This window comes from Phocoena sinus, chromosome 17, assembly GCF_008692025.1.
Source record: "Phocoena sinus isolate mPhoSin1 chromosome 17, mPhoSin1.pri, whole genome shotgun sequence".
Lineage (NCBI taxonomy): Eukaryota > Metazoa > Chordata > Mammalia > Artiodactyla > Phocoenidae > Phocoena > Phocoena sinus.
This window is the reverse complement of record NC_045779.1, coordinates 44,065,981-44,093,268: the sequence shown is the minus strand read 5'-3', so window position 1 is coordinate 44,093,268 and position 27,288 is coordinate 44,065,981. Positions and strand designations below refer to the sequence as shown.

Below are 27,288 nucleotides of genomic sequence, written 5' to 3'. Positions count from 1 at the left end.
TTAACATAACAAACAGTTTTCAAAATACCTAATTGCTTTAACATCATGATTGAAGTTTATATTTCACTCAGGTCAAGTCCAAAATGGATGCAGCTTAACTTGAAGAAGAGACCAGCCTGGGAATCGTGAGACCTTGTGTCTAGTTGGAGTTTTGCCACTGATTCACCAGGCGACCTTGAGTGAGATAACCACTTTTCCAATCCAGAGCCCTTGCAACTCATGGCTCTACCATCTTTAATACATAACTTCCATGATTGCCCTGCTGCTCAGCGTCAAGCCTGCAGAAGAGGAAAGATCCTGGATGAAGGAGCCTGGAGAGGTTTTATGGGGCAGCCTACTCATATTTCATTGGCCGAAAATCAGCCCCATGGCTACACCTAACTGCAAGAGAAGATGTGAAACGAAGTCTGGCTCTGTGCCCAAGAAGAAGAGGAAACAGGTGAGGTGAGGACCCAGCCAGTCTCTGCCACAATGAAACAGATAATGAAGTAAAAGATACAAAGAGTTCTATAAACTGAAGAGGGATGGAAAATTCAATTAAATCTAATCACTTGGTGAAAAGATAGGCTACACCCCAAGGGGGACTGCAGAATTCTATCTACCCAAATCATGTGTTAAAAAGTGAAAGAGGCTGTGATAAAATTAGGATAAGGGTGAAATTTGAAAGACACTCTGGGATGCATGGCACACTCCTCCTCCGGTGACACAGTAGACAGAACCAATCCAACTATGAAAAGCAGCTCAGTGTGTTAACCCGTTGCTCAGATAGGACCATTCAGGAAAAAAATCCTAGTCTTGTATGTCTTACTGAGAATCTGTATGGCAGTTCTAAATAACTCCATCCTGCCTGAATTGCCCTCCTGCTCCCCTTGGCTGGTTAAAGTGACTTTACTTCCATGGAAAAGGTGTAGAAAAAATATGCAGATGATGAAGCCAATCAAACTTGTAGTATTATTACTTCCGTGTTAAGTTTTATGAGTTAAGTTTGTGTGTGTTATTAAAGGAGTTTGAAATGTTTAAGAGAATCTAACCAATTAGCCTTGTGATTTTATTTTGAAATGATAAATTGGTACTCCATTTGTGATTTTCATCTGAAAGTTGTAAAATAATTGAACATGTTCCTAAATAGTGTTTGAATGTTTAAGAGAACCCAATTTACGACAGGTATAAGTTAGTTTTATTAGATTTGTAAGAGTTAATTGAGATGTAGAAAGATTTTACTTGCTGGGTTTTGTAAGTGTTGCCCCATCAGGCATTTGAAATACTTCAGAAGATCAAATATATCAAATTTGTAAGGGTAGTTGAAAAATATTTTAGGAAACTTAATTACATGTGTAAACGTGGTCAGTTGAGGAAACTCAGTCTTTTTAAATATATAAGTTAATTGAACACTAATCAAATAACAAAAAAGCTGTCATTCTCATTTTTACATAAATCACTATTTACAAAAAGAATTTATAAGTTAGATTTATAGGTTAAGTTTGAAGACTTAAAAAAGGTAAAATCAAGTGTTCAACTTTAATAAACTGAATATTAATTAGAGTAGATATTAGTAGTTCCTTTTGCTCACAGATCTCTCGCACTTAAATAGGTAATCGATAGGAGTGAAGAAGAGGAAAGAGAGAGAATGATAGGCATTTTCTAACAAGCAGAACCAACAACACTTACACAAACTGGTTTCTTTCAAAGAAAGATATGTAAAGTAGTCAAACTCCTAGAAGCAGAGAGGAGAATGGTGGTTGCCAGGGGCCAGTTAGCAATACTGTTTTGTACACTTAAAACTTTGTCAAGAGGGTAGATCTCATATTAAGTGTTCTTACCACAAAAAGAAAAAAGATAGAATGATCTGCTTGTACTTAAATTTTTTTTTCAATTATTTTTCTAGTTGGTACATTGGCTTACTTTTTCATGTTAAGAATTAATGTATGTTTACCATTATAAATCTATTTTTAATGCATTTAAACATAGGTATGTTACTTCTCTGGGGTTCTTAACATTCCTGTTGGAAAACCGACTTTGTTTAAACCACAGAGCCCATTATGTTACTTAAGTGAGCGGACCAATCACCTAGTGGTAACAATAAGAGGCAAAGGGCACAGAATGGTGGAGGAAAGCACAAGATACCTTTAACATCTTCCCCCAAATACCAGGTGTAATAGCAACATTTCAGAGGAAACTCTGGTTGGCTTAGCAGGGTGAGTAAGATTTTGATGGATCTGGGAGGCCAGGCCACAAGTTGTTTTAAGGTAGTGGGCACCAGAGTACCATATGTTAGTTACATGGTGAGCACAGTTCCACGTTGTCAGTAATGCCCGGAAGAGTCTTCAGGCATTGGTGGGCAGGGTGGACAGCAGAGGGGAGAGATGCACTAGGATGGGCTACAACACAAAGTAAACCAAGGGAGTTGGCTGCTGGAGCTCAGAGCCAAAGGAACGCAGTGTGGCAATTACCGCAAAGCTGTGCTTCTGAGTGAGGACAGGGTTTCCATGAGGCTCACATTGTCGGTTTACAGTTCACTGAATTTAACAATGTGATGATGATAATGGATTTATTTTCCTTTTAAAAGTGACTCTGAGAAAGAGTTAGTAAGCCAGGGTCATAAAGACCTGGGCAAACCAACTGCTCTCACTGCTTTAGACAGCCTCGACCGTGGAGTAAAATCCAGTGTTATCTGCAAGTGAGGGGATTATTATGTCTCAAGGCTAATCAGCTTTAAGATAAAATTCTAGGATGGAATCTTTACTTTAAAAATCATTTTCATTAAGATCTGGAGAACAATTTTCAGCTATTATGAAGATACAACCTCTTAGCCATGCTTTTTAAAATATATACATATTTTATGACACTGTGGCAGAGAAAACAAGAGAAGCCCCTATATCCATTTTTAAAAATCTCCTTCAGTAACAGAATCCCTTGTTTTTCAGCTGGGGATATGGGTTCTCAGACACCACACCTTATGTCCCAGCTTCCCTGTTGCTAAGTTCTGACTGATGAGATGGGGACAGAAGTATTGTGCGGCAGCGTCCTTACAAGACACCCAGTGTCTGCTCTTTGCCCTCTTTTCTCCAGCCCCTCTGCCAGGACCCAGCCATCCTGGGCCATGAGGAGGCTGACCACTCTTAGGGATGACAGAGTGGGAGGCCGAGGGGGCCTGGGGCCTTGAGGACTTTGAAGCGCTTTCCACACCAGCCCTGGGTCACCTAACTGGACCGTCACAGGAGACAAAAATAATCTCATATTTTGTATAAGCCTCTCTCTGGGGGATTTTCTGTTACTTGAAGTCAAACTAATCCTCAGTAATATAAAAAATAAAATTCTGTTCTATTTTCTCTCACTCACCCTGTTAAAAATATTCTTTATCTTCTCTCCTCCTTCATTTCATTGTCTTCACAATTTGTCGAAGACTTTCTTTTCCAAAGACCACACTGTTGCCTAACATAGCTCTCTCCATCATTCTCCTTGGTATCCTTCTTTGATGGTGTCTTGTCTGATTAAAACATACTGTGATTGAACATCCCCAGAAGTACATAGTCTTATTACTTAACTTACTTTGATAGAGCTTTTTTTTTTGTTTTTTTTTTTGCGATACGCGGGCCTCTCACTGTTGTGGCCTCTCCCGTTGCAGAGCACAGGCTCCGGACGCGCAGACTCAGGGGCCATGGTTCACGGGCCCAGCCGCTCCGCGGCATGTGGGATCCTCCCGGACCGGGGCACGAACCCATGTCCCCTGCATCGGCAGGTGGACTCTCAACCACTGCGCCACCAGGGAAGCCCCTGATAGAGCTTCCAATTTTATAGCTGATACCAGATTTACTTTTGCATTTCCAATTTTATAGCTGATACCAAATTTACTTCTTAATTACATCCTCTGTCCAGCCCAACCAACAGTCCTTTGCCTCATCTATTCTGTCACTGAGGAATAAGGTCCTACTATCTGGGTCAAGTCACGTCCACACAATCAGGCCAGGCTACACTACATGCGGCCCTGGGTATTGGAAGTCATGATCCTCCCCTAATTTCCTGCTCACATAAATTTCCCAAAACTCGCTTTCCCCTTTTGTGAACACACACCTCCAGTCAGCTCCCCTAATCTTTTCTTCCGCCTCTTCTGTTCCTAAAGGCCATTCCCAGCAGTCATTCAACCTGCATCGAATCACAGTGCTCTCAGCTCTCCTCATTTCCAAAGTTTGCTTCTGTTCAACAGACCTTTATTGATACGCTCTCTCATGCCAAGCCCTACACTATGCTGTGGGGATATAAAGAAGATTAAGGCATGGTTTCTGCTCTTGACAGGAAGGGCATATAGCTTCCCCCTTTCTTTTTATACACTTAACATTCCTTCAATCATTGGTCCACATGGATAGAACATTTCCTAGGAATCGCCATGTTTTTCGGGGACGGGGGCTAAACCACATGACCCTGCTGTTCAGGCCGACAAAAGACATTCAAATGAATGTCAGGGGAAAGAATCTCTCTCTCTCATTCCTCTTTCCTTACTCCAACAAATTTTTTAAGATTTTTATTTATTTATTTGGTGGTGCCGGATCTTAGTTGCAGCAAGTAGCCTCCTTACTTGCAGCACATGGGCTCCTTAGTTGCGGCCCGTGGGCTCCTTAGCTGTGGCATGCAAACTCCTAGTTGTCGCGTGCATGCGGGATCTAGTTCCCGACCAGAGATCGAACCCAGGCCCCCTGACAATTTTGTACCAGAAATGCCTAATTTGACTTTTCCTATATGCTGCAGGTGAGATTTGGGAGGGAAGGGACTTGCTTGTTGCTTTTTTTTTTTTTAAATAAGTTTCTTTTTATTTTTTATTTTTTTTTTGGTGGTACGCGGGCCTCTCACTGTTGTGGCCTCTCCCGTTGCGGAGCACAGGCTCCGGACGCGCAGGCTCAGCAGCCATAGCTCACGGGCCCAGCCGCTTTGCGGCATGTGGGATCTTCCCGGACCGGGGCACGAACCCGCATCCCCTGCATCGGCAGGCAGACTCTCAACCACTGCGCCACCAGGGAAGCCCAATAAGTTTCTTTTTAAATATTTATTTATTTGGCTGTGCTGGGTCTTGGCTTGCCAGCACGCGGGATCTTCGTTGCCTCATGTGGGATCTTTGTTGCGGCATGCAGGATTCTTTAGCTGCGGCATGTGGGCTTTTAGTTGCAGCATGTGGGATCTAGTTCCCTGACAGGGGTCGAACCCGGATTCCCTGAATTGGGAGCATGGAGTCTTAACCACTGGACCTCAGGGGAGTCCCTTGCTCGTTGCTTTGAAGCAAAATGAAACTTGGGTCTAGAACACTTAAACCAATTGATTGGCTCCTATTGTTTCACCCTAACAGGATTATCTGGGTATCTTGCATGACAACCTGGTAAGTAGAAGAAGGTCCACCATCAGGGAAAAAAAAAAAGAAAGAAAAGAGTGATGGAATAGGGTATACCAGTTGTCTCAAGGAAATCTAAGACAAGAGGATGGGAAGAAAACTATGAAAATATAAATCTGTGAAAGGTTACATTTCCTTTGCTTTGATTCCTCCCATTCCCCCACAACTCCTGGGCTTTCCTCCTGGTCTTTGATCTGGAGGAAGTATCTGTAGCTCTTCTCTGGGGAGAAGGAAGTCCACCGAGGAGTCAGTGTTTCTACTTCTCTAGCTAGGCCATCTCCATACATGGTCCCCTCTTCACTGGTGGCACTCCCTAAAGATATCATCTTCTGGTTAATCTCTGCAATTAGCATCCACTAGGTCTTTATTATACTTTTTTTTTTTTTTTTTTTTTTTTGCGGTACGCGGGCCTCTCACTGTTGTGGCCCCTCCCATTGCGGAGCACAGGCTCTGGACGCGCAGGCTCAGCGGCCATGGCTCACTGGCCCAGCCACTCCGCGGCATGTGGGATCTTCCTGGACAAGGGCACGAACCCGTGTCCCCTGCATCGGCAGGCGGACTCTCAACCACTGCGCCACCAGGGAAGCCCCTATTATACTTTTTAAATATCTCTCTTCTTTCCTATTTTGAGTTTCATTACAAAGCCTTTCCTCTGTGAACTTAGGGCACCATGCCTGATCCTGGCCTTCCCCCATCAGCCACATGAGCATGTGGATGGGGATGGGGGCATCCAGGACAGTCCCCTCAAATGATAACTGACAGGAAAGATGAAAGTCAGGGACAATTACTACTGGAGACTTTTGAGATTTCTTGAAGTTTTTTTTGCCTCCCCCGTGTTTGTCTTTAGGTATATGTGTATATGTATTCATGTGACTTTATTTCCACCAAGCAGTAAAAACCTTTAAAAATAAAAATGAGGGGCTTCCCTGGTGGCGCAGTGGTTGAGAGTCCGCCTGCTGATGCAGGGGACACGGGTTCGTGCCCCGGTCCGGGAAGATCCCACATGCCGCGGAGCGGCTGGGCCCGTGAGCCATGGCCACTGAGCCTGCGTGTCCGGAGTCTGTGCTCCGCAACGGGAGAGGCCACAACAGTGAGAGGCCCGTGTACCGCAAAAAAAAACTTTAAAATAAAAATAAAAATGGGATTGTGTGCTTGTCTCACAATCACAGCAGAGGATGAAACTGAAGGGTGGGATGCATGCCTCTACACTATTCTGAAACTCAAATTAAAGAAAGGGACTCACAGTGAAGAGTCGCTGCAACCCTGGGAAGAAGAGGTAAGCAAAAGACATCCTTGGGACTTGTGTTATCAGTAAGAAGGAAAGAGTTGAGAAAGGACCCTGCTTGGGACTGAAAAGAGAGGGTTTTCATCGAAAGAGAGACCCAGCTCCCCAATATTTCTGTGGCATGATAGTAGGTTTTTGACATTTCTGCACATTTATAGAGTAGATGAATGAGAGTCCAAGTACTCTAAACTCAGTTGCTGGGACTTTTTCCTGGAAGCACCACTGTGTTTCAAGACAGAGGCCAGGATTCAAGTCCTGGGTCCTGAGACCCCTAGCTGTGTGATCATGAGTCTGCTCTTATGCTCACTGGCTTCTTGGTTTCTTCCTCTGTGAGAGGGATAATAATACCTGCTTACCTACTGCCCAGTCAACAGGTATCTATAGAATATAATTACACTCCAGGTACCAAGCTAGATGCCTGGAGCCAGCAGCCTCTCGTAGCTTACATTCTAGTTTGAAATCGGACGTGAACAAGTAACTGCAAGTGTGACATTGTCACAATGGAAAACTTCCCAGACGCATGGGCATGTTCACCAGGGCACCTCACCTAGGCTGGGAGGTCAGGGAGGTTTTCCTTGAGCAAGTTGTTTGAGCTGAGATGCAGAGGATGAATAGCAGTCAGACAGATGAAGGGGGAGGTGAGAGCTGGTCACGGTAAAGGCACAGCGGTGAGAAGACTCAGTGGGGGAGGATGTCGTGTGTTGAACCAAGAAGAGGAAAGAGTGACCAGGAGCACAGAAGGTGGAACAGACCATGCTTAGCCTCATGGGCTGTAATAGATGGATTCTAAGGGGAAACAAAATGATAACTAAATGTTAACATTTCTTGGGCCAGGTGGCCTGGTCATCACCTTATGGGTATCATCTCATTTATCTCTCCCAACAGCCCCAAGGTCACATAACTATTTAATGGTGGAGCCAGAACCCAAACTCAGGCAGCCTGTCCCAGCCCCCTCCCGCTGTAATGTGCTTTATATAAGAACTCTGCAGACTCGAAGGCAGTAATGCCACTGTCATATATGGACAGTTTAAACCCGAAAGGAGTCATTTCTCCTTAATCTCTTTTGGATAGTTCTATTTTTGTAGAAGGTGTTTCCCAAGGCCACAGAGAATGTGAAAATAAAGAAAGAAATCAGCTTCTTTTTAAAGAAACTCCTGAGGAACAAATGATTCTTAGTCAGGCTGTTTCTCTCTCTGGTCAACATCCTGGCAGGAAACTTCCAAAGTAAAGAGACTTGCTAAGGAAGGAGTGTTTTCCTTGCCTATAATTTGACTTCCTGTTTTGCTTTCCAAAATTTGCATAGATTTTTTAAATGCTTTTAGGAAAAGTGGGTTGTTTTTTCATCTTTTCCCTGAGACAAGATTTATGTTGGTGAGAGATCAGCCACAGGAGTTGCACAGGACCAGCTAGCTTGAGTTGCCTGGATATAAACTCGGCTACCTCCTCTTTGAAGCCTATTCTGTGTCCCTTTACCTGTTCACTTAGAAATACCCACTCCTTCATATGTGCTCTCACTCTGGCCCCACGTATTCCTGTGGCACGTGGTCAAACTTATTTGTTTATGTGCCTGTCACTCTACCAACTGTCAGCTCCTTGCAGGCAGGAACTGTCTGACTCCTGTGTTTATCCCAATGCTTACCCGGTGCCCAGCACACAGCAGCCACTCAATAGATGCTTATAGAATGAATGAGCAATGACCGCTTGAAGGGTAGCAGCCTTGAGTTAGTGCCTACTTTGTGACAAGCACTATGCCAGTCGTTTGCCTGCATCGTCTCTTTAAATTCTTATGAGTCTGCTAGGCAGTTTCTCTTATTCCCCACCTTTCAGGTAAGGAAACTGGGGCTCAGGGAGCTAAGTAAATCACACAGATAGCAAACAGCTGAGCCAGGAGTCAAGCTCAGGTGTTCTTTCCCATTACATCTCTTTGCCTCTTCCCCTAAAGTGGCAGATGAAGGAAGTCAGCAGTTCAGAGCCTTTGCTGATCCTAACAGATACTGATGAGTTTTTACAAGCTGTCTCCTATTTAGCACGATAAAGCTTGCTTCTGGGAACTCCGGCAGGATGAGGTTGTGGACACAATAACTGCCTTGATTTTCTGAGATCTTTCCTAGAAGAGGCTGCATGGAGTGGGGGACGGAAGGAGGCTGTGGGTCAACCAGCCGGGGTTCAGATCCTGGTTCTGTCACCAGCTGTTTGACTTTGGCAAGGCGTTCAGCAGTTCTGTGTCTCTCGTAGAGGGACAACCACACCTACTGCACAAGAAAGAGTCCATCAGAAGTTTCAAGCAGAGTTGCCGGTGCCCGGTGAGTGAGCACTGTATAAATGGTAGTTGTCTTTAATGTGAACGTGCCCAAGAGGTGACGATGTCACTGCGTCAGTGGCCTCTGGCTAGCCCTGTCCTCTAGCTGTAGTAGGCACAGGGCATCAGGCACAGCTCAGTCCCTCTGCCTGTAACACCCTCCCCCTTATCAACTCGGATGGCTTGATCCTCTACAAGACACCTTCCCTTACCTCCTTTAACCCTGCTGCATGGTTTGTTTGTTGTTTATTTGGTGGTTGATCGGTAGTTGGTTGGTTTCTGGTTGGTTGTTAGTTGACTGGTATAAGGGGGATCTTGGAATCTTGACATAAGCCAGGGGATGACAAATTCGAATCTGCAGGCCAAATTTCTCTCTCCCCCTATTTTGGGCCACGAAATAACAAAAGTTTTTACATTTTTCAATAGCTGAAAACATTTTTTAAAAGAATACCATTTCATGACCAATGAAAATCACATAAAATTCAAACTTCAGTGTTCATAAATAAAGTTTTATTGAACTCAGTCATGCTCATTTGCTTACGTATTGTCTACAGCTGCTTTCCTGTTACAAGGTCAGAACTGAGCCGTTGCAGCAAAGACTGTATGGCCCCTAAAGCCTAAAATATTTCCTGTCTGGCCCTTTGCAAAAAAAGTTTACCCATATCTAGCATAAGCAAATAGCAGCAGAAATACCCGACCAAACCTCTTCCCTTACCCCATCCCCCAAAACAGCCTCAGTTCAGAAATCCTTTCTGATTAACAAACTGCAAATAACTGCCTGAGAACTTTACAGAGTGCACACCATTCTTCACGCTTTGATTTTTATTGGACGTAATCACACCTGAGCTCAGCGCAGAGGAGAGAAAACAAGGTGGAAGTAAATGAGGAAGAGAAAGAAAGGGAAAGAGGGAGGCAGTGAGAAGACTAAGCAAAGTCATAAAGAAATTTGTTCCAAACAAGCAATAACGCCAGTTAGAGAAGATGATTAATTGAGCAAATGTTGTTGAAACAGTCTAGTATTTACTCAACTGAGGAACTGACCAGTTGACAGAGATGAACTCAAAACTCCTGGCAAAATTTGCCTGTTCCAGCACATGAGGTGAGGAGTGAGGTCTCTCTATGAGAAGTCACTGAATCCCTTACGAAGAAACAAGCAGCAATTTCAGTGGTAAAACCTTAATGTTAAAAGACTATAATAATCAACAAGGAAAGCCTCCGTGGAAAAAAGACGAAGATACTATTTTTAAAAATAGAAATTAAGAAGTATACACATTCACTTGATTAGCATAAATCTTATTTTTTTGAGAGAAAGAAAACCCCCAGTGATGGTAACATCAGAAAAGATCTGGTTTTATCCTTGGAGCCTAGGGACCTCATAGCAAGATTTCTAGGCACAGGCATAGGGATGGTTAAAATACCAGAATAAGCCTAGCAAGGCATTTCTCCTTTTTAAGATGAAGACCAGAGATGAAGACCACAGGAGCACAAGAGTTTGCCAAGGTCGAATCCCAGTGGGCTTTGTTTTTTCCAAGTATGCACTTGATACAGAGGAGAGATGTAAACTAAAGAGGACTCACTGAGGGATGTGAAAAGCTGAAATACTCATTTCCTCACCTCCAAGGCACCTGCTAGTAACAAAAGAAGATAAAAAAGGAGAAAGCAGAAAAGCAAAGCAGTGCAAGCAAAAAGATGCATGCACCCCAATGTTCCTTGCAGCACTATTGACAATAGCCAGGACATGGAAGAAACCCAAATGTCCATCAGCAGAGGAATGGATAAAGAAGATGTGGCACATATATACAGTGGAATATTACTCAGCCATAAAAAAACTAAATAATGCCATTTGCAAGAACATGGATGGACCTAGAGATTGTCATACTGAATGAAGTAAGTCAGATAGAGAAAGACAGATATCATATGATATCACTTATATGTGGAATCTAAAAAAAGGCTACAAGTGAACTTATCTACAAAACAGAAATAGAACCACAAATGTTGAAAATAAGCTTATGGTTACCGGTGGGTAACTGGAAGATTGGGATTGACAAATACACACTACTATATATAAAATAGATAACTAATAAGAGCCTACTGTATAGCACAGGAAACTCTACTCAATACTCTGTAATGGCCTATATGGGAAAAGAATCTAAAAAAGAGTGGATATATGTATATGTATAACAGATTCACTTTGCTATACATCTAAAGCTAACACATTTTAAATCAACTCTACCCCAATAAAAATTATAAAACAAAACAAACAAAAAAAGGTGGTACAAACAAGAAGAATAGTATACCAGTTGCAATGCTGTCCACACCCTGGTTCGTTCAGCATTTGCTTGTACTCCTGGCTCTCCCAATCCAGGGGTCCTTCATCTCCCATTTGGAAGAGTTTGTTCACAGGTTTATGCAAAAACTGTAAAGGGCACCCCAATGGTTGATTTCCACCAATTAAATAGCAAAAGGGGAAGAGGAAAATTAAAAGGAACCATTCTAATCGGTACTCCTGCAGACTGTCAAGGTGACAAAAGAACAAGCTAGTCTGAGAAACTGTCACAGCCAGGAGGAGCCTAAGAAGCCATGACGACTAAATGTATTAACGTCATGGATGGGGTCCTGGAACAGAAACAGGATATTGGGTAGAAACAAAAGAAATCCGATTAAAGTATGAACTTTGGTTAATAGCATATCAGTATTGATTGATTGTGACAAATCTACCGCAATAACAGAAGACGCTAATACAGGAGAAAACCTTGTGCAGGGTGTATGGGGACTCTATGTGTTAGCTTCACAACTCTTCTGTAAACTAAAGCTGATCTAAAACAATAAAGTTCATTTTTCCACAGAAGGAATTATTCATTCAGTGGACATTTAGCAAATATCTACACGGCAGGCACCCTGCCATGAGTCTCACTTGAAGTCTGGCGTTTCCGTGAATTTGCATCCTCCAAACTTCCTAATTGTCTCGCTACAGAAAGGGTTAAAGGAGTAAACTGTCCCCTTGACCTTGCAGTAACCAATGTCAGTGTTTTCCAAAGGTAAATAAATTCACTGTGAGATTTAATGGGTGTTAGAGAGAGAGGGAGAAGAGGGGTCATCTCTGGTTCAACAAATTTCAGAGAAATTAGATTAAAACAAATTAAACACGTTTCTTTATTATAGCACCTCTCAGGGCCTTTATTTTGCTTGTGCATATTGCAGCTATCCAAAAAATATCTATAGAATGCAGCATTTCCCCAACTTATTTAACTATGAAACTCTTTTATTGCAGAACACTTTTGGGGATTAGCTTCCTCCTGAAAATACTTTGAAAACACTATACAATCTATAAAGAGGACTGAAATAGCTGAAAACTGCCAAAGGAAAGGCCTGATACAGTGAATTGGAAAGAAACACGATGAAAGTGATCTCGTTAGACATTACTGATTTTTAACTGGTTGCCTCAGGGACCTCAAGAGCCAGAAATTCTGCCAAACTAATTGCTGAAAAATTTTTCATTTTATGCCCAAGGCCTTAAACAAGAGCCTAATGGACTGTGTGTCTTGTTAAATGTAACTGCACGAGGAAACTATTAACATTAGGCTCAGTTGATGTCCTTTGTGGCTGAACAAAAGGCATTTGTATCTCAGTCCTTTGAAAAGTTACACAGATTTGGGTGGGCAATGAATATTTGGTCGAGATTGGTTAATGCAGAGATGAATAAATCATCCCTATCTTGGGGAACAAAGACAATTCAGTTTGCAAATAGCTGCAGACACCCAAATGTACCTTGGACAGCTAGAATCTTAGGAACTCATTTATGGAAACTGTACATTTTATTCCTTTAGACACACAACTTTCTGAACCTAAATTGCATTTTAATTTAATCAGTTTGGGCAGTTGTATCTCTTCAGCAGAGATTAAAATAATAATAGGCTCAGATGGTGGGGGGGGTGTCAGTGGTCTTACAAATTTGTTTCAAAATATAACACATGACAGGGGATAAGACTTGACTCTTGACAACACATGCTTTGTTATGGGATACAGAAGTAGCATTTTTACCAACCTCTGACTGCCTTTAGCGCAATCCTTGAAGAATTGGAAAAATCTTGCTTGAGATGCATTTAAAGTAGCAGAAAAATTATTCTTGAGGAAACAGAAGACCTGTGATAGCGGAATAGGGTAAGGAATCAGAATTCAGCAGAAAGAGTGCAGGCTTTCTCCAGGGTGAAAGAGGTGGGTTTGAATCCTAGACCCATCGCGTGGAAGCTGAGTAACCCTGGGCAAGTGACTTTTGTAACCTCATCTTCCTCATCAGAAAAATGGGAACAATAATATCACATTTGCAAGGTTGTTGTAACAGAGAAAGTGTTTGCCTTTTACGGTACTGGACACCTACTATACCCTTAGTAAATGTTTACTCTAATAAGAAAGTACCATCTTCAATCTTAAACAGCAGAGTTTAGCAAGGATTCAAGCATCACCACAGAACAACTGGAAACCATGTTTATGAGAAACAGAGGAGGGAAAATTTTTCAGGCCAGCTAAAAGTGAATGCTGTATGGAAAGAACAACTTAATTTGCATCAGCAGGGTTTTGGAAGGCAGGCAAGACTAATAAACTTTTAGCCATTTGGCATAACTGAACTCAATTACAGTGGTTCTGCTTAAGTCAAGTTTGTCAAATGGGCTTCTCTAAAAAAAAAAAAAAAAATGGGCTTCTCTGTACTTCTCAGATCAAAACCTTCTAAAACTAGTAACTTCCTAGACTCAAATAAGAAAACTATTGGATCCTCAAAAATGAGACAATGAAAGGGAACCAAGGAAATGTTTCCTAAAGTACATTCTGCGTGTTATTCAGGGGGGAAAATCATGGAATTATATAATTTAGGAGCTGTTGGGTTAAACAAAGTTAAACCAGTTTCTAGGCTTCTTTGAAAAGTAATGCATATATATTCAACACATGATAAAAATTCAAACAGTAGAAAAGCACATAAAATGAAAAGTAAGATTTCTTCTCACTTCACCTTCTGTCCCCCAGTTCTTCACAAAATCAAGAATTGTACATTTCTTGTGCTTCCAGAATCATTGTACACATTTATAAGCATCTTATTTAATCAATATATAGCTAGATATAGGTAAATAGCTTACATAAGTGGTAGCACACTAAACACACTTCTGCATCTTTCTTTCTTCACTTAATATATCTCGGGGGAAACACTGGTTCACTTGGATCAGTAGTTTTCAACTGGGGGTGATGTTAGATACATCTTTGATTGTCACATCTTGGGGGGTGTGGGTACCACAGGCAACTAGTGGGTAGAGTTCAGGGATGCTGCTAAATATCCTACAGTGCACAGAACAATCTCCTACAATATAGAATTATCTAGCCCGGAACAGCAATGGTGCCGCTGAAATCTTGGTTTAGATCTATATCATTCTTTTTAATGGGCACATACTATTCCACTATATGGATGAATCATAATTTATATAACCAGTGCAATATAGTGGTCGTTTAGGTTATTTCAAGTCTTTTATTAGGAAAAAAAATCTGAAATGAATATTCTCACGCAATTGCAGAAGCATATCTATAAGATAATATTCTGTAAGCAGAAGGGGGGAGTCAAAGTTTGTGTGTATTTTTATCATAAATATTGTCAGTCGTCCTCCAAAGATAATATAGCAATTTACATTGCCTTCAACAATGCATGCAAATTCCTGTTTCCTCATATCCTACCCAAAACAGTGTAGTAACACGATTTTCTTTATTTGCCAATCTGGTTTAAACAGTGATAGTTTTAAAATTTGTGTTTACTTTTAAGTGAACTTGAACTTTTTTTCATACATTTAAAATCCATCAGTTATTTTTGTAAACTATCTGATCAGTTTTATTTAATACAACACTTCTCAGAGACTTTAATATGATCATCTGTATTGTGACTCTCCAAGAGATAGTGTTCAACATTTCCCAACTTTTATCCTTATAACCTTATTTTTAATAAATCACTTTCAGTAAACATGGTTCTGTAAAACACTCTTGAAAATTACTGAAAACAAGATACCAGAATAAAATTGACTTGTGAAAGGACTTTGAAAATTGTCCAAAGAATGTATAATAGTGATAATTATTTGGTGGCATTTTTAGCAGATCTGGAAACCCCTAACTCATGGTTAGAAGCAAGATCAATGAAAACTTGAGTTTTATAGACCCCTGTCAGTACTCATCAGGATTCTTTTCCTTGCAGACTAAAATCCAGTTGACTGAAACCCAACCAACTCAAACTAAGCTAGGCAAAAACCAAACCAAATCCAAACAAAAAAATTTAATTGCTCATACAAATGAACTTTGGGAAGGTCTTCGATTAAGCTGTGCCTCAAGCATAAGAGGTGCCAAGAACTCAGAATGTGAGGTTTTCCTCTCTTGCTCTCTCACTTTTCCCTGCTCCTCTGTTCAGCTTTATTCTTTCAGCTGAGACACTCGTTGTTTCTATCCCCAGTATTTCACTACTTCACCATCAGAGAGATTGAAACACTTGCTCTCAGGCCCCAGGTTCAGAAGTACCAGGGAAGAGCTGGCTTATTGCCCATCTCTGAGCCAAACAGTGGTGCCAGGGCCAGTAACCATGAGGAGGCTGAGCACCCATTAGTGCCTCGTGATGGCAGTAGGGGAGGAGCTTTGCCGAGAAAAAGAACAAAGAGCGGTCCTCTTTCACCAATAGATGACATGACATCCTCCATGTTAACAGAAGAGACAGAAACATCCCTGGAGAGTATAATCATCATGAACTAAGTGAAACTTGGCAAAGAAATTTTAAAGAATTTAATATTCAATGTCCTTGTGCAGCTTGTACAGATTTGCTAATGTTAAAAACAGCATCAGACACAGGAAAAAAGGTTCTTAATTCACTGGATTTGGACAGGTGAAGTAACAAATAACAAAAGGATTGCCAGCTGTGGGCCTTATGTAGATTTATAAGCAAGCCTTGCAAGATACAGAAAACCAATTCTCTGCTTCACATTCAAACGGCTAGAAAAGTACCCAATGGGGAACACTGGACTACTCAGTACAATAGTCTGAGCATTTATAAGTTGTATTAGCTTTCTAACCTCCCCGCCCCCCCCACTTTTTTTTTTTTTTTTTTTTTTTTTCGGTACATGGGCCTCTCACTGTTGTGGCCTCTCCCGTTGCGGAGTACGGGCTCTGGACGCGCAAGCTCAAAGGCCATGGCTCATGGGCCCAGCCGCTCCGCGGCATGTGGGATCTTCCCAGACTGGGGCACGAACCCGTGTCCCCTGCATCGGCAGGCAGATTCCCAACCACTGCGCCACCAGGGAAGCCCCCGCCCCCCCCACTTTTTTTTTTTTTTTTTTTTTTTTTTTTGGTACGCGGGCCTCTCACTGCTGTGGCCTCTCCCGTTGAGGAGCACAGGCTCCGGACGCTCAGGTCCAGCGGCCATGGCTCACGAGCCCAGCCGCTCCGCGGCATGTGGGGTCTTCCCGGACCGGGGCACGAACCCGCATCCCCTGCATCGGCAGACGGACTCTCAACCACTGCGCCACCAGGGAAGCCCCCCCCCCACTTTTTAAATTGAAGTATAGTTGATACTGTGTTAATTTCAGGTTACAGCAAAGTGATTTAGTTATATACACACTTTTTTTTTCAGATTATTTTCTATTATAGGTTATTACAAGATATTGAATATAGTTCCCTGAGCTATACAGTAAAACCCTTGTTGCTTATCTATCTCATGTATAGTAGTTTATATCTGTTAATCCCATATTCCTAATTTATCCCTCCCCCCTCCCTTTCCCCTCTGGTAACCATAAGTTTGTTTTCTATGTCTGTGAATCTGTTTCTGTTTTGTACATAGATTCATTTGTATTCTTTTTTAGATTCTGCATATAAGTAATATCATATAATATTTGTTTTTCTCTGACTTACTTCACTTAGTATGATATCCTCTAGATCCATCCATGTTGCTGCAAATGGCAATATTTCATTCTTTTTTATGGCTGAGTAATATTCCATTGTGCGTGTATCATATATATATGTATATATATATATACATATATATATGTAATCTTCTTAAACCAAGTTGTCTGTTGATAGGCACTTGAGTTGTTTCCATGTCTTAGCTATTATAAATAGTGCTGCTATGAACACTGGAGTACATGTATCCTTTCAAATTAGAGTTTTCATCTTTTCCAGATATATGCCCAGGAGTGGGATTGCTAGATCATATGATAACTCTATTCTTAGTTTTTTAAGGAACTTTCATACTGTTTTCCATAGCAGCTGCACGAATTTACATTTCCACTGACAGTGTACGAAGGTTCCCTTTTCTCTACACCCTCTCCAGCATTTATTATTTGTAGACTTTTTGAAGATAGCCTTTCTGACCAGTGTGAGATGATACTTCACTGTGGTATTGATTTGTATTTTTCTAATAATTAGCAATGTTGAGCATATTTTCCTGTGCCTGTTGGCCATCCGTATGTCTTCTTTGGAGAAATGTCTATTTAGGTCTTCTGCCCATTTTTTGATTGGGTTGTTTGTTTTTTTTGATATTGAATTGTATGAGCTGATGGTATATATTGGATATTAACTTCTTGTCAGTTGCATTGCATCATTTGCAAATATTTTCCCCCATTCCGTAGGTTGTCTTTTCATTTTGGTGATTGTTTCCTTTGCTGTGCAAAAGCTTTTAAGTTTGATTAGGTCCCATTTGTTTATTTTTGCTTTTATTTCTTTTGCCTTGGGAGGCTGATCTAGGGAAATATTGCTACAATTTATGTCTGAGAACGTTTTGCCTATTTTCTCTTCTAGGAGTTTTATGATGTCATGTCATATTTAGGTCTTTAAACCATTTTGAGTTTATTTTTTTAAATGGTGTGAGGAAGTGCTCTAATTTCATTGAATAACATGTAGCTGTCCAGCTTTCCCAATACCACTTGCTGAAGAGACTGTCTTTTCTCCACTGTATATTCTTGTCTCCTTTGTTGTAGATTAATTGACCATAGGTGTGTGGGTTTATTTCTGGGCTCTCTATTCTGTTCCATTGACCTATATGTCTGTTTTTGTGCCAGTATCATGCTGTTAGTTTGTTTTTATCTTAAAGTGTTTTTTTTTTTATTTATTCTTTGGCTGCATCGGGTATTAGTTGTGGCACGTGGGATCTTTCATTGAGATGTGTGGGCTCTGCATTGTGGTGCACAGGCTTCTCTCTAGTTGTGGCACGTGGGCTCCAGAGAACATGGGCTCTCTAGTTGTGGTACGTGAGCTCAGTAGTTGGGGCACCCTGGCTTAGTTGCCCTGCGGCATGTGGGATCTTAGTTCTGTGACCAGAGATCGAATGGGTGTCCCCTGCATTGCAAGATGGATTCTTTTTTTTTTTTTTTTTTTTTTTTGTGGTACGCGGGCCTCTCACTGCTGTGGCCTCTCCCGTTGCAGAGCACAGGCTCTGGACACGCAGGCTCAGCGGCCATGTCTCACGGGCCCAGCCATTCCACAGCATGTGGGATCCTCCCGGACTGGGGCACAAACCTGTGTCCCCTGCCTCGGCAGGCGGACTCTCCACCACTGCGCCACCAGGGAAGCCCCCACAAGATGGACTCTTAACCACTGGACTGCTAGGGAAGTCCCATCATGCTGTTTTAATAACTGTAGCTTTGTGGTATTGTCTGAAGTCTGGGAGGGTTATGCCTCCAGCTTTGTTCTTTTTCCTCAGGATTGCTTTGGCAATTCTGGGTCTTTTGTGCTTCCATATACATTTTAGAATTATTTGTTCTAGTTCTGTGAAAAATGTCATGGGTATTTTGATAGGGATTGCATTAAATCTGTAGATTGCTTTGTATAGTATGGCCGTTTTAACAATATTAATTCTTCCAATCTAAGAGCATGGGATATCTTTCCATTTCTTTGAGTCATCTTCAGTTTCCTTTATCAATGTTTTATAGTTTTCAGCATATAGTTTTCAGTTTTATAGTTAACTCTTTGGTTAAGTTTATTCCTAGTTTTTTTGTTGCTGTTGTTGTTGTTGTTTGTTTGCTTTGATGCAATTTTAAATGTTTTTTACTATCTTTTATTTTGATATTTCATTTTAGTATAATTGTAAGAAATGCAACAGATTTCTGTATATTAGTCTTGTATCCTGCCACCTTGATTAAGTCATTTATTAGTTCTAATAGTTTTTGTGTGGAGTCTTAGGGTTTTCTATATAGAGTATCATGTCATCTACAAACAGTGACAGTTTTACCTCTACCCTTCCAATTTGGATACCTTTTATTTCTTTTTCTTGTCTGATTGCTGTGGCTAGGACTTCTAATACTATGTTGAATAGAAGTGGTGAGAGTGGGAATCCTTATCTTGTTCCTGAATTTAGCAGGAAGACTTTCATCTTTTCACCATTGAGTATTATGTTGGCGTGGTTAGTCATAAATGGTTTTAATTTTGTTTAGATATGTTCCCTCTGTACCCACTTTGGTGAGAGTTTTTATCATGAGTGGATGTTGAATTTTATCAAATGCTTTTTCTGCATATATTGAGATGATCATGTGGCTTTTGTCTTTTCTTTTGTTAATGTAGTGTATCACATTGATTGGTTTGCATATATTGAACATCCTTGTGACCCTGGAATGGGTTCAACTTGATCATGGTGTATGATTCTTACGTCTGTTGTTGGATTTGGTGTTTGTTTTTTTTTAATGTCTTATTATTTTCAGTAGCTTTAATTATATATTTAAATTAGAATCCCCAATTCTTAAAAACCTTAATTTCCAGTGACAACCAAGAGGCAAGTAATAGTTACCAAAATCTGGAGAAACTATTTTAGATGATTTTTAGAACATAATTATTCTTATGGTTTACCTAAAAGCTCTTATCTCATTTATATTTAAAGTTTCATCATATCAAGTTATTTTTCTTGCTAACAAATTTGCAACAGATATAACAAGATTTCATTGAAATTTTATTAAACCTAGATGCAGTGAAAGTACTATACTTAATGTTGATGGCTCTAAAGACATGTCTATATTAATTAGGTCAACAAAATTAAACATTAATACCAGGTATTAATTTAATACTATGTATTTCCCAGTTCACATGAACCTGAAACTCATTTAGCTTAATTTCTCTTGTATTTAGAATTGTTTGGTTTGTAAGCACTTACTTTTCTTTAAACCAATTAAATAGAGCTCATTTACAGATTAACCTCAGCAATGTTATCCAAAGACAAACAGAGAGCCATCATAGTTCTCATTTCAAAATTTCATCCCTGAGTCAGGTACAGCAATGTAAAACCCATCAGTTTACAAAAGAGGATTAAAGTTGGTTTTCTGGCAGATGGAACAAATCAAGCTCACTTGTCTAGATGGCTTGTCTAGATGGCTAAACCCTTTCTACTAATATTTATGGAAAACAAGTCAAGTTCTAAATTACTGTACCTTGCATTTTAATGCAAGGTATTAAAATACCCTTTGCATTTTAAAAAGATGGCAGAGGTAAGGGTTCTTGAGAAGACCAGATAGGACATTTGCATCTCAAAGATACAGGCAAGTTTCTCCTAGGATGACTTTGTTTCCCCTTTGTTTAGTATTTACAAGCCTCTTAAGATCTCCCGTATTTATTAGAAAAACAATCAATTTGTTCCCCACTGTCAATGTTACCCGGCCCCCTGTGGGGAAATCAGAATCCGATGCCTCAAGTGCAAGGAAGTCTGATGGCCTCTTACAAGATATTGGGGCAAGGGAAATTGCCCTGCTGTGTAAGTGGCTCCCGGTCCAAATTGGGTGCCCTGTCTGGTCTTAGATGGTGATACTAAACCAGGTCCCTGTGCCCCAGAGGTTACCATAGAAACTTCTATTTGATCCCCTTGGGTAGGGGAAACAGGAGGCAGTGAATATGTTGGCGGCATGGGAGGGGGCGGTTGGAACAACTGCTGGTGCCGCCAGCTCGGCCACTGGGGGAGCTGGATAGGCTGGAGGGGGGTTTCAGTTTTGAAATAACATGTCCCCACTCTCATTTTTTTCTGTTCACTTGTAGAACAGGTTTCCCCTTGGGTTTCCTTTCAGACCCCTGCACCATAAGGTGGCAGCCCTCTGACTCCTTTTCCTTCTGATGCAATATAGCATAAATGCTCCTACATATGGAATCTCATCTCTTTTCCCTGCTCTTTTTTTTTTTTTTTTTTTTGCTCTTTTTTTTTAAATAAATTTATATATTTATTAATTTATTTTGGGGTGTGTTGGGTCTTCATTGCGGTGCACGGGCTTCTCATCTCAGTGGCTTGTCTTGTTGCGGAGCACAGGCTCTAGGTGCGCGGGCTTCAGTAGTTGTGGCATGCGGGCTCAGTAGTTGTGGCTTGAGGGCTCTAGTGTGCAGGCTCAGTAGTTGTGGCGCACAGGCTTAGCTGGTCTGCGGCATGTGGGATCTTCCCGGACCAGGGCTTGAACCCATGTCCCCTGCATCGGCAGGTGGATTCTTAACCACTGCACCACCAGGGAAGTCCTTCCCTGCTCTTTGCAGAACATTTCTAACTGTGAGATTGTGTAATAATTGAGTGAGCCATTCAGGGGCCATCATTCTTCTGATCCTAACATATATTGGGTCCACACCCTATTACAATAATACATCATGTCTTTCTTAGTCATAGGCTCATGGGTATGTTTTGCCCATTTATCTAATATATTCCCCAAAGGGCTCTCCTTCAGGATAGATATTTTCCACTTTTAAAAGTTTGATAACACCAAGACAGAAAAGACGCAGACAAATTCCAACACAAAAGGCACAAATTCTAGCACTGATGCACAGAAAACCAAGAGAAAACCAAGACAAGACCAACGAACCAGTTCCCGAATCGGGTAGACTTACCCTACAAAACCAATGAACTAGTTCCCAGTGAACCACTTCCCAGAATCAGGTAGAGTCCAACAACAATTCCCCCCTACAGCAGGGTACCCCCACCAGATTGGCTTTCCCATAAAGGAAAAACCCAGACTGAGGGGGAAATATGTTCCTAGCATGCATACCGGAGTGACTTACCCTCCAGAATCGAATCGAGTCCGTCGACTTGTAGCCCCAGATGGAACCGAAGTTCCCCAAATGGAAGTTTGTCGGTTCCCTGCCTCGACTGCCAAGTGCTGGGGTAGCTGGTGCCACTTCAAGGGAACTTTGAAGGGAAGATCCTCAGGACAATGGTCCTGGCAGCTGCTAGGGCCCTGCCCCAATATTCCCTGAGCGGGGCTGGCTAGCCATGAGCAGCAAGGCTCCTGGCTGGCTAAGCCAAATTTGTTACTGAGTCCAAGCTCGCCCTACTCGCTGGACGACAGGATAACGAATCGGAGATGAGGTGTTGAGGCAAAGGAATACAACTTTATTTGGAAATCTGGCAGACTGAGAAGATGGCAGACTAGTGTGTCTGAAAAACCATCTTATCTGGGTCTGGATGCCAGTTTCTTTTATAGAATCAGAGAGGGAGAGGCGGTGAGGAAGTGAAGTAAAAGGGCCATCAGTCTTGCAAAACATCTCCTGGAATCTAGATGCGGTTTTGTAATAGCTTTCTGTTTGCTGCTGTAACATTACCACAAGCTTAGTGGCTTACAGGATACAAATTTATCTTACAGTTCTGGAGGTCAGCAGTACAAAATGGGTCCCAGTGCTAAAATCAAGGTGTTGGCAGGGCTGCATTCCCTTCTAGAGACTTCAGGGGAGAATCGGCTTCCTTGCCTTTTCCAGTTTCTAGAGGCTGCCCACATTCCTTGGCTCTGGTCCCTTCCCCCCATCTTCAAAGCCAGCAGGTTCAGCCTTTCTCACATCACATCATTCTGACTCACTTCCATTGTCACATTTCTTTCTCTGACTCTGTCTCCTCTTCTGCCTCCCTCTTCCACTTTTAAGGACTCTTGTGATTGCATTGTGCCCATGCGGATAATTCAAGATAATTTCTCTATGTTGAGGTTGGCTGATTAGCAACCTAGATTCCACCTTCAATCCTTTTAAAAAAATTAATTAATTAATTTGGTTGCTCCAGGGCTCCTTAGTTGCGGCAGGCAGGCTCCTTAGTTGCGGCTTGCAGGCTCCTTAGTTGTGGCATACGAACTCTTAGCTGCAGCATGAGTGTGGGATCTAGTTCCCTGACCAGGGATCAAACCCGGGCCCCCTGCATTGGGAATGTGGAGTCTTCACCACTGCACCACCAGGGAAGTCCCCATCTTCAATCTTAATTCGCCTTTGCCATGTAATGTGCCACGTTCAATGGGGATTAGGATGCAGACATATTTGAGGAGGCATTATTCTACCTACCACACAAATTAAGAACTTAAAGACAGCATCAGGAATTTACTGGGACATGCGCGTTCCTGCCGAAGCGGGGTGAATGTCCCAGCTCCAGGAATTTGTGGCAGAGTGGGCAAATAACCGCGGCTCTCCAGGAGCCCCGATGCTCGCACCACGTTGAGGCACCAAGCAGGCGAAACCGCAACACATCACCTGGGAGGAGGAGCAGGGCGACCAGGAGGACCGCAGCCGCAGTAGGGGGCCCCGGAGCATGCATACGCGGCGCCGGCGGCGGGGGAGCCGGGTGCTCCAATGAACTCCCCAGGGGGTGGCGATGACGTGACTGTGGACCGAGCAGGGATAAAGAGGCCTCGGCGGGAGGAGACTCACATCTGTGAGAAACGCTGTGCCAAGTTGTTCAGTTTCTCAGAGTTCTTAGACCATAAGAAAAATCGCACTAAACATCCACCTGTCCTCATCATGAACGACAGCGAGGGGCCGGTGCCTTCAGAAGATTTCTCCGGGGCTGTGCTGAGCCACCAGAGTCACACAGCCCAAGCAGGAAGGATGGTCACAGAGAGGATGATGGCAGCTCAGGGGACACGAAGGAGAAGCCGGGGGCAGAGTCCGTCATGTACTTCAAGACGGAGGCCGCCCTGCCACCCACACCTCAGGACATAAGCTATTTACCCAAAGGCAAAGTGGCCAACACCAATGTCACGCGTCAAGCACTACGGGACACCGAGGCGGCCGTGAACCGGCGGAGTGCGGACGCGCCCCCAGCCCTGCTGCCCGGCGCCAGCAGCATCCCCTGGGTCCTCGAGCAGATCCTGTGTCTGCAGCAGCAGCAGATCCAGCTCGCGGAGCAGATCTGCATGCAGGTGAACCTGTGGGCCTCCCACACCCTCCACTCCAGCGGCGTGGCCAGAGCCGACTCCCTGAAGATGCTGGGCGGCCACGTGTCCCAGCAGGCTTCGGCGGCTGTGGCTCTACTCATCCGGAAAGCGGGGAGCCCAGCTTTGCCCCCTGGACACCTTGAAACCAGCCAAGCTACCTCACACCAGCATCCCTTCCGTTGCCAGCTCCGCGTCCCCGGTGCTGACGCCCTTCACCCTGAAGCCAGATGGGACCCAGGTGCTCCCCAGTGTCCGCTCGCGCCCCTCGGGGATGTTGCTACCTCAGGCCCCAGGCTCTGTGGTCTTCCAGAGCCCCTTCTCCGCCATGGCATTAGACCTGTCCAAGAAAGAGAAAGGAAGCCACCGAGTGTCTCCCCGGTACATGTCAAACCCAAGGACAAAGTCCTCTACAAGCACAAGTGTAAGTAGTGTAGCAAGGTTTTGGGGACTGGTAGCTCCTTGCAGATCCACCTCTGCTCTCATACCGGAGAGATACCCTTCGTGAGCTCTGCCTGCAGCCACTGGTTCACCACCGAGGGCAGCCAGTATCCCCAGGTGAAGGCAAACCCCCAGCTGTTTGCCGAGTTCCACGACAAGATGATGGCAGGCGGTGGCCTTCCCTACGTGCTCTCTGGCCCTGTCTCCATAGATGAATCTCTCTAAGGAGAGCCCATCTTTGCGATGGGGACCCCCAATGTAGGGCTACCTCAGAATCTCTTTGGGGACTAACCCCAAGGACCTCATGGTGGGCCGTTGCCCAACAACCTGCAGCCCGGGCCTTCTCCGGAAAGTGAGGATGGATCCATCCTACCCGGGGTGAGGTTAAACCATAATTCCCTGAGGGTTGGTGGCTTCCAGGGGAGTGGGACACCTGAGCCGGTGTCAGAGACCCTGAAATTGCAGCAGCTGGTGGAGAACATCGACAAGACCACCGCCGATCCCAACGAATGTCTCATATGCCACCATGTCTTAAGCTGCCAAAGTTCCCTCATAATGCATTACTGTACCCACGGGGAGAGGCCGTTCCAGTGTAAGATCTGTGGTCGAGCCTTCTCCACCAAAGGCAACCTGAAGACGCACCTCGGGGTGCACCGGACCAACACGTCCATAAAGATGCAGCATTCGTGCCCCATCCGCCAGAAGAAGTTTACCAATGCGGTCATGCTGCGGCAGCACGTCCGGATGCACATGGGCGGCCAGATTCCCAACGCGCCTCTGCCGGAGAATCCCTGTGACTTTACGGGTCCCGAGCCAATGACGGTCGATGAAAATGTCAGTACAAGCGTTGTCTGTCATGATGATGTCGAGAGCATCGATGTAGATGAAGTCTGCTCCCAGGAGGCCCCTGGCAGCTCCTCGAAGGTCCCCATGCCCCTTCCCAGCATCCACTCGCCATCACCTACTCTAGGGCTGGCCTCGGTGGCTTCCCTAGATGCCCCGGGGAAGACGGGTCTCGCTGGTCTTGTCCTGCAGCGACAGAGCAGCGGAGAAAATGGTTCAGTGGAGAGTGATGGCTTGACCAACGACTCTTCCTCCTCAGTGATTGGGGACCAGGAGTATCCGAGCCGAAGTCAAGATGTCCTGGAGACCACATCCTTCTGGGCAGTCTCCCCAGCCAATAGCCAAGTGGAGAGTGTCAAGTCCAAGTCTCCTGATGCTGGTGGCAAAGTGGACAGCTCCGAGAACAGCCGCACTGAGATGGAAGGTCGGAGCAGTGGCCCACCGATATTTACCTGAGCCCAGCCAACCTATGTCAAAGTTGAAGTTCCTGGTGCATTTGTTGGTCCTGCGACCATGTCCCCAGGTATGACACCCTTGTTAGTGGTCCAGCCCCGAAGACAGGCCAAGCAGCACAGCTGCACAAGGTGCAGAAAGAACTTCTCACCTGCAAGCGTGCCTCAGATTCATGAGCAGACACACACTGGGGAGAAGCCTTTTGTGTGTAATGTTTGTGGGCGAGCTTCTACCACCAAAGGCAACTTGAAAGTCCATTATATGATGCATGGGCCAACAATAGCTCGGCACGCCGTGGCAGGAAGCTGGCCATGGAGAACACCATGGCTCTATTAGGAACGGATGGAAAGAGGGTCCCTGAGATATTTCCCAAGGAAATCCTCGCCCCTTCAGTGACTGTGGACCCTGTTGTGTGGAACCAGTACACCACCATGCTCAACGGTGACCTGGCCATGAAGACCAACGAAATCTCCGTGATCCAGCGTGGTGGCATTCCCACCCTCCCAGTGTCGCTGGGGGCCAGGTCTGTGGTGAATAACACTGCTACCTCCAAGATGGACGGCTCCCAGTTGGCCATGGGTGCCGAGATGGAGAAGCCGGGAGCTGCCGACAGCATCCCCAAACACCAGTTCCCTCACTTCCTGGAGGAAAACAAGATGGCCACCAGCTAAGCTCCAGGAGAGCGCACATCGAAGGAGCAGTGCAGTGACCTCTCTAGAACTGTACCTTTTTTGTTTGTTTTCCTTAAAGATCCCCATCTCCTCCAGTTTTCTTCCTGATGTGCAAATAATGTTTTGAGTTGTGACCGCAACCTCAGGCACATCCTATAGTCACAATGTTGCTATGCTGCTTTGCAAAAACAAACAAACAAAAAGAAAAAAAATCATACTAAAACAAATACGGACTAGTAATTTTTTTTAATTTTGGAAAGAAGCGAGCCTTGCAGAGTACTTTTGTTACTTGCAACAAACTGTATACATAAAACCTTTGTACAACCTAGAGTAACTGTTTCCAAAGACTGTAGCCTATTTCAAGTTGGAAGGTGTTGAACCACCATGGAGAAGACAACTGTTTTGCCTGTTTGGGGGTTGGGAGTGGGTAGGTGGGTAGTGTGTACTTACTTCTGGGGTGACTGTATGCTGGTAAATGGACGTCTGTTTAGGGACCTGTTTTGTATTCTCCCAACCCTACACCCATTTTTCTCTTCTTTTGTGAATGTACTTTTTTTTAAACCAAGGTTGTAGAATTCCAAATTTTTTTTCAACCTTGGAGCCTTAAGTAGAATGCCCTAAAGTGGACGGATTTTAGTCCTTAAGAGAGTCAACATGTGTGTTGCTGCTTATTTAAATGCAGTTCAGTTGGAGCCCCAGGAGTGCCAAGGTCCTCCCTATGCTTTCCAGATGCCCTTCTTCCTAAAACCAGGAGAGGTGAGCACCTGAGCAGGGAA

At 43.6% G+C, this 27,288-nt stretch overlaps 1 pseudogene; it reads left to right on the top strand.

Moving 5' to 3' along the window:
• Positions 1-250: 250 nt before the first annotated feature.
• On the top strand, positions 251-26,512 carry LOC116742235 (annotated as a pseudogene).
• The last annotated feature ends 776 nt before the right edge of the window (positions 26,513-27,288 follow it).